The 8,616-nt window shown below is 35.5% G+C and overlaps 1 non-coding gene across 1 annotated transcript; it reads left to right on the forward strand.

Annotated features, from left to right (window-relative positions):
• The first annotated feature begins 7,502 nt into the window (after positions 1-7,502).
• Positions 7,503-7,609, forward strand: LOC141589202 (small nucleolar RNA R71). Its single transcript, XR_012520152.1, has one exon. It is a non-coding gene; the product is annotated as a small nucleolar RNA R71 (small nucleolar RNA).
• The last annotated feature ends 1,007 nt before the right edge of the window (positions 7,610-8,616 follow it).

Below are 8,616 nucleotides of genomic sequence, written 5' to 3' on the forward strand. Positions count from 1 at the left end.
CATATTTATGCATAAGTTAATTACCCTAACCTCTTAGGACTCAAAATTTAGTCTTCACTAATAATTTGACCATAATTAACCCATATTTTATAAAATTGTTCATAAATGGACCAAAAATTACAAAAATAAGCTATTAAACTTCAAATAAATCACAAAATTTCAAATAAATTTGAAATTTGAAATTTAAACTCATGAACATTCTGGAAAATTTCCATGACACTCATAATGTTCAAAAACCTTAGGTTAAAAATTTGAAAATTTAGGAAAAACAATGTTGCGGTTTATCGATTTTTAATAAAATAATCATAAAAACATGGAAAAATTATTTTCATTAACTTTTCAATTTTAGATCTGAAAAAGATAATAAAATGCAACATTAGACGTTTTTCTTAAGTCATAGATTATGTTTTATTAATTTTTCACTAATAATGTCACTATTTATGCTATTTTTCTTCAAAAATCCATAAATCATGCATAAGGACTTCTTTATAGCCAATTATTTTACACACATCTTGTAAAATTGCATGTGACAACATATTAAAAAAACTATGACCAGATTCGAAATTTAACTCATATTAACCTATTTTTCACCTAAATCCGAATTTAATAATGAAAAAACCATTTTTCGAGCATAACAAGTCCAAAAATTATGAAAATTTACAGGTTATCTCAAAATAATATATGTGACAACATATCCAAAAATCACTGGAAAATTCGAAGTATAACAAATTTTAGACCGAAAATGACATTTTTACTCATAAAATCATATTTAAATGTCATTATTGTATAATATGAACAATAAAAATCCGTAAAATTAACCAAAATATCCTAAAACATTTTAGGACCAGAAATATTAACATGCATGTAATAATTTCGTGATATATCATAATAACTCAAATTTTACAAGTTTTATTTGTTATTCTTATAACTCGGAAAAACTTTTAACCAATTTGCATGCAAACAACCGTGGCTCATGATACCGATTGAAGGAAATGTAGATTCATATACATACTAACATACTCATATATGTCGAAATTAATTTGTCATAAAATTAAATACGGATTTTATGCATGCAAACAATATAATAAAAAGAGAGGAAATCCTGTTCTTACATTGGATTTCGATTTAATGGGCACAAGAGAGATCACATTTCTCTCTTGTTCTTGAGCTTTCCAAATGGAAGAACAAGGATTCAAGAGTAGAATCCCTCCCAAAAGCATATACCCAAGGAATACATCTTAATAAACCAATACTATTTAGATCTAGTAATAATAATGGTTTTACAATAAAATTGATACAATATAAATTGTATTTTCACTCTTGAAATTTTCGGTCAAGAGGTGGTGTTTTTGTGAGATTTTATTTCTCTAGAATTATCATAAATTGTAGAGAGTTTTCAAGGATTTTCTTACACTAGAAAATTATGATATTGAATAAATGAATTGATGAGGAAAAAGAAAACTCTTTCTTTTCTCTTCATTATGGCCGAAAATTTGGCCTTGGGTAAGTTGCCCAATAGCTTTCATCTTTGCTCTTCACAAGAGACTAGGCATGCAAGCCTACTAGTTAGCTTTTATCATTGTGTCTACCACTAAACAATTAACACAATTTTATTCCACTAACTCCTTATAATTTCGGTACACACAAAATAAAATGGATGGTCCATTTTATTTTGTCATTTGTCAATTGTAACATATGTGACATGTTACTTGACATATGAAATTGTAATGTATTTTTAACATATTAAAAATCAACATACTCATAATATATGTCATATACAAAATTGACTAGTAATTCGTAATTACTTGTACCAAAATGGTTTCCAAATTATAAACTACAACATTCTGTATTTATAATAATTTATTCATTCCGTTTCAATTGTTTCTTTAAACAATAATTTCATCCAAGTAATAAAATAATTCGATTACTTAGACCGTGTCTTATTTAATCATATTTACAATAAGATACGTAAATTATACTCACAAAATCATCCGTCAATTTTAAGCAATTTAATTAACTCATATCGGTATATGATTAATTAAATAATCAATTAAGAGTATTTCCCTATAGGTATGACCTAAGGGGATCAACTGATCACCACCGTCGCACGACAGTAATGTCAAACTCTAGTCAGCCAATCATTACCGATATGTGTGGACCAGTTGACTGTAAAATATTACATCCCACATGTATTCTTAAAATGAGATTTTAATAATGATTTTTAAATCATGTGATCGCACTATTGTTGAGGACACATTTCCCAACAGTCTTCATGATCCTCATGTCTCGGATGTGGCGTAGTCAATGAGTGTGAACAAGGATAGAACAAACACAATATATACAATAATATATACAAAACTACACTACAAAGGAAATGAACATGTTTTTGGTTTTACCAATTTTCAAATTTTTATGGTTTTTCGAAATTTTTCAATTTTTTGGATTTTTGAATAAAGTTAAGTTAGAATTCCCCATCCCCACACTAATATGGGCATTGTCCTCAATGGCCAAAATGATGGGAAATTATGCAAACATGATTCATGATTTCTATACTAAATGCAAGCTACACTAATCTACACTATATGATGCATGGTTTTTGTTTATGACGGAGAGGATAATTTAGATTACCTTCCGTTGTGTATGCATGTACTTCCCCAAACTGATTTAGACATTATTGCTAATGTCCTAAGGATGGGTGTAGTTCATGCACACACTATGCAATGCATGAAACTAAATTTTGTCATTTTGGATTTTGAAAAGGTGGGAACAATAAAATGAGAACACCTCAATGGGGCCGAGGTGTTAGTCCTCTATGGTGTTAGGACTACTCCAACAATGATCAAGATAAATAAATAAAACAAAGAGAGAAATAGACAAACCTCAAGAGAGTAGGAGCCTCTAAAGCTTGCTAATCTTCCATCATATCATCACTATCATCATCTTCCTCACTAGAAGTGGATTCATCACCACTTTCTTCTTCACTTTCTTGTTCACCTTGCTCATCATCCTCTTCCCCTTCTTCACTAGCTTCTTCATCAATGTTATCATCAACCTCTTCATTACCGACAACCTCATTATCACCCGGAACAACCCTAGATGCACTCGGAAATAAGACTTCCCTATCCGCCCAACTAGGCAAAGGACATGAAGGGTCAAGTAGTCCTTGCCTAGCTAAGTGAAGGAGGGGTGGATATTGGGCTAAGTAAGCATCTTTCCGATCCTCGAAGGCTTGCTTGTGCATCTCTTGCATGAGAAGAGTCAAATAATCATTTCTTGCTTCAACACCTTCGGGCTTGAACTCTTGGTACTCGAAAGGATAGGGTGGTGTGACAATGGAAGAGGAGGGCATTTAAATTTCACCCTTTTGTTGTCGGATAATGTATTCGGCCTCTTTTGAAAAGGGAAGTAGATAGTTGGTCCGGTGGACACTTAAACGACAAATCTTCGAAGGCAAAGTGAAAGATCTAGCCTCACTAGTGAGCCATCCATACTTGGTGTCAAGAGGGTTATGGGTAACCCACTTGTACTTGTGTATCATAGTATTAATATCAATGAGATGACCACCCTCTTTCGCCTCATACTTGCTATCCTTGTTGAAGTTTGGATCAAAGTATTTAGCTAGAAGAGTGACTAGGCCTCCATTCACAATAATGGTAGTGCCTTTCTTCCCACAATCAATATTTAGCCATCTATCCACCAAAAGCCTTAGAGAGTTGAAAGGCTTGGTGAATTCCCTTCCAATGTTCAAAGCCGATTCAAGAAGAACAAAATCGAGTTTGGTGAAATGGTTGGTGTCTTTTCTTGCAATGATGGTGTTCCCTATGACCTTGTGCCACACTCTAATGCCCGGATGGTGGACTAATAGAGCGCGACTAGCATGAAAGTCGTCAAATTTCCTTCCGGAAATCGCCTCCCAAAGAGGGTCGGGGTCATAGTTGCCAACATTCTTAAAATAACTTGGTGAATCACTAAGACCCAAAGCTTTACCCATTTCCTCAAAGGAGATGCGCCTACTAACATTAGCTAGACGAAACTCGATGGTCTCCATAGTCTCAACCTTGTTAACTTTCAAAGAACTCAAAAATTCTAAGGTAAGGGAGGGGTATGTCAATTCTTTTGATTTAAACAATTTCTCCAACCCCATGGCTTTAAAGAAGGCTCTAGTTTGCTCCAGGACACCCAACTTATCTAAGGTATCTTCACAAATAAACTTGGTGGATAGAAATGATTTTCTAGCAAACTTGGCAAAAGTGTCCCTATGGGATTTGGAAATGAAAATTACCTCCGGATAATTCGAAAGTTGACCAATTTCCGGAGTAGAGGATGTTGTTGCTTTCATGGGAGGTTGTTCTTGTTGCACTTCCAAGTTTGGGTTAGCTACCACCATAGCCAATGTTTTCTTTGCTTGAAGACTCTTTTGTCTTGATAAGAGTGCCTTTGCCTTTGTTGCTTTTGTTGCTCCCTTAGTCCTTGCCATTGATGAATAAACCAAGAAAAGAGGGAAAAATCTTCAATTTCTAGTGTACCCAAATCGATTTAAAGATGAAAGGCTTTGCTTTTATGAATTCAAAAATCGACTCAAAGGTTGAAGATTTTGTGCTTGGTTTTGATTTTTGTTGAAAGAGGAGTGATTGATTTGTTGTTAAAAGGATGTTGTGATTTGATTTTGGTGAATGTTGTTGAGGAAATCTTGATTTTGTGATGGAGAGGATGAGGGTTTTGAGTTATGGGGTAGTGTTATGAATGAAGGAATGAAGGAATGAATGTGGGAGGGGGTTTATAAAACCCGAAAAATTTGAAATGCAGGGGCAGGACGGGCGGTTTTTGCTCGGGACGTCCGGATTCGGCCTGTTCTGGGTTGGCAATTTCTCGCCTAAAGACGGGCGGATTCGAACAAAGACGGGCGGATTTGAAAATGCGGGACGGGCGTCTTTCAGAGAAGACGAGCGGATTTCAATGCAGGATTTTTTCTTGTTTTCTTAGCTTGAAAGACGGGCGTCTTTCTCTTCTGGACGGGCGTCTTCTACCCAATATGCCCGGATTGCCTGAAGACGGGCGGATTCTCCTGAAACCGCTCGGGTTCGACCCCTTTTACCCGGATTTAGTTCCATCCGTGTACTTTGCATATCCCTTGTCATTTTTCCATTCTTCTTCATATCTCGTGTTCTTCATTGTGGGGGCACTACTAAGGCATGTATAGCCTAGGCAATTGCCATCCCCACACTAAGCTAAAGCACTACACAACAATTGAAATTATTAGTCCCTCCCTCACTTCTCTCAAATATGATAATTATCTTGATCAAAGTATAAAAATCCAAAAATAACAAAAATGCAATATAAGAATTGAAATGCAAGTTAGGGAGTTAGAAATATTTACAAATGGTGGTTTAGGGAGGACTCCACCAAACTCTCATTCTTGATGAGATGCCAAGGGGGCATATTCAAGGTGGTGTTGATGTTGCTTAACACCTTGAAAAAGTAATCAAACGCTTGTTCATTGTCATGATAAAGGTCTTCAATAGACCTTGGCCCTTGTTGTCGGTCTTGATCGATGGCATTACCAATGTAGGGATTAAAAATCCCTTCAAATTCGTCGTCCCAAAGACCACAAACTTCATTAAGATGATCATTGAAAATCTCTTGATTTGATGGAGACAACTCTCCTATTTCCTTTTCTTGGCCAATAAGGCCATCTTCTTCATTGCTTGACTTTGGTGAGCTTCGCAAGTTCTCTTTGCTACAATTCTCTTGCTCTTTGAATGGAGCATCTTCAATTTTCTTCTTCCATTAGAGTTCCGACTTCTTCCTTTCATCCTTCCGACTATAATAGTCAATCATAAAACACGGTTCATGTAAACGGGGAGCTCTCATAGTCTTTTCAAGGTTGAAAGTTATACTCTCATCCTCTACTTCTAGAGTGAGCTCTCCATGTTTTACATCAATCACCGCACCCACGGTGTGTAAGAAAGGTCTTCCTAGGATGATTGAAATGTTGGAATCTTCCTCCATATCAACAATGACAAAGTCCACCGGGATAAAAAACTTCCCAATTCGTACGGGAACATCTTCCCATATCCCTAATGGTGTCTTCGTCGATCTATCGGCCATTTGGAGTGTGATATTGGTGCATTTAAGCTCTCACATCCCCAACCTTTTACTCACCGAGTACGGCATAACACTCACACTAGCCCCTAGATCACATAAGGCTTTGTTGATCGTGGTGTCGCCAATGGTACACGGTATTGAGAAGCTTCCCGGATCCTTGAGTTTTGGAAGTGAACTCCCTTGAAGTATTGCACTACTCACCTTAGTGAAGGCGATAGTCTCAAGCTTCTGGATCGAATTCTTCTTCGTGAGGATGTCTTTCATGTATTTTGCATAGGCCGGCACGTGATTGATTAATTCCGTGAAAGGAATTGATACTTCCAAATTCTTCACAATTTCCATAAACTTTCCAAGTCGGTCATCAAATTTGGGCTTGGCTTGACGACTTGGAAAAGGAAGTCTAATCACAATGGGCTTCTTCTCCTTGACCTTGTCTTCATTTTTCTTTGAAATTTCTTCTTTTGATGATTCTCCATCTTTGGAGTTTTGCACAATTTCTTCTTTATCACTAGCTTCCACAACTTCATCCTCAACTTGCTTCTTCGGTGCTTCATACCTTGTACCACTTCTCAAGTGAATGGCACTAACCGTTTCATGTCTTGGGGGATTACTTTGAGGTGGTAATTGCCCCTTTTGTCTTTGTGAGCTTGAAGATGCTAGTTGAGTCAATTGGGTTTCCAACATCTTGGTGTGAGCTAGAATGCTGTTGATGGTGGTTTCCTTTGCTTGACTATCTTTTTGCATTTGATTGAAAAATTCTTATTGATTCTTTTGCATTTGGAGGACCGCTTTTTGAACATCAAAACCTTGGTCATTTTGTTGATTGTATGTATTTTGATTTTGGTAACCTTGGTTTTGGTTGTAAAAGGGTCTTTGATTTTGGTTTCTCATGGGAGGTGGGGTGTATGTTGTTTGAGGGTTTTGAACATTTTGGCTTTTGTATGAGAGATTTGGATGGAATTTGGTGTTTTCATTGTAATAGTTGGAATAAGGGGTACCACTCTTATATGCTTGGAAAGCATTCACTTGTTCATTTGTTCACCTACATTCACTTTGGTAATGTCCCAAAGTTCCACAATTCTCACATATCCCACTTTGGTGATTTTGAGGCATCTTCAAGTCTAGCCATAGCTTTTTCAAACTTCAAATTGATTGTGTTGATGTGAGCACTAAGTTGAGCACCCAATTGAGTAACGGAGTCCACTTCATGCTTTCCTCCTCTAGTAGCCTTGCGAGATCTACTATATTGTGAGTTATGGACCGCCATTTCCTCAATTTTGTTCCAAGTTTGATTGTCATCAACTTCGGTGAACATTCCATTCGATCCCATGTTGAGAATGTTCCTTGAATCTTCATATAGACCGTTCCAAAATTGTTGTACCAAGAACCACTCACTAAGTCCATGGTGAGGACATGAGCGACAAATTCCCTTGAACCGCTCCCAAGCTTCATACAAAGATTTTTCATCCCTTTGCTTAAAACCCGTAATTTGAGCTCTTAGCATGTTAGTCTTTTCCGGTGGGTAGAATTTTTTGTAGAAAGCTAGAGCCAACTTTTTCCAAGAATCAATTCCGAGAGTGGCCTTATCAAGGCCCTTCAACCATTGTTTCGCGGTGCCAATTAAAGAAAAAGGAAATAAGTGAAGGAAATGTAGATCTATATACAAACTTACATACTCATATATGTATAAATTAATTTATCATAAAATTAAAAATGGATTTTATGCATGCAAACAATATGATAAAATAGAGGAGAAATCATGTTCTTACATTGGTGATTTCGGTTTTATTGGGCACAAAAGAAATCTCCTCTTCTTTTGTTCTTGAGCTTTCCTAAGATGGAAGAACAAGATCCAAGTGTAGGATCTCTCCTTAGGATTAATACCCAAAGCTAACCCTTAATAAAATTAATATTATAGAAGCTAGTACAATATTAATTAAAAGAAAATTGAACCAAGATATTATTTAACACTTGAATATCTCGGTTTTTATGAGGAGAAAATGGAAGCTTTTTATCTCTCTAAAACTTGTTTTAGATAAGTGAAAGTAAGAATGAATAATAATAATACACTAAAATGAATGTAGTGTATTAGAAAAATATAAGGCAAAAACCTTTGCCTTTCTTGGTGGAAAACCGGGTGGGAGGAGGAATAAAGGGGAGCCAATGCATGCATGGATTGTTCTTTACAAAGCATAATAGGGTTGCATGGCTACTAAAGTAAACAATCATTATGTTTACCACTAAATAAAACAATTAATTAGCTTAATCCTCCTCTTATTATTTCGGTCCATATGGATAATATGGAATCCATATTATTTTTGTCAATTGTCAATATGTCACATGTCATATGTGACATAAATTTGTTATGTATTTTTAACATATTAAAAATCAATGTATTAATAAAAATACGTCATATACAAAAATCGACTTAGTAATTTCATAATTACTTGTACCAAAATATTTTACCATTTATAAATCACAACAGATTGTATTTATAATAATTCATTCAAT

The sequence above is a fragment of the Silene latifolia genome, chromosome 6, assembly GCF_048544455.1.
Source record: "Silene latifolia isolate original U9 population chromosome 6, ASM4854445v1, whole genome shotgun sequence".
NCBI lineage: Eukaryota > Viridiplantae > Streptophyta > Magnoliopsida > Caryophyllales > Caryophyllaceae > Silene > Silene latifolia.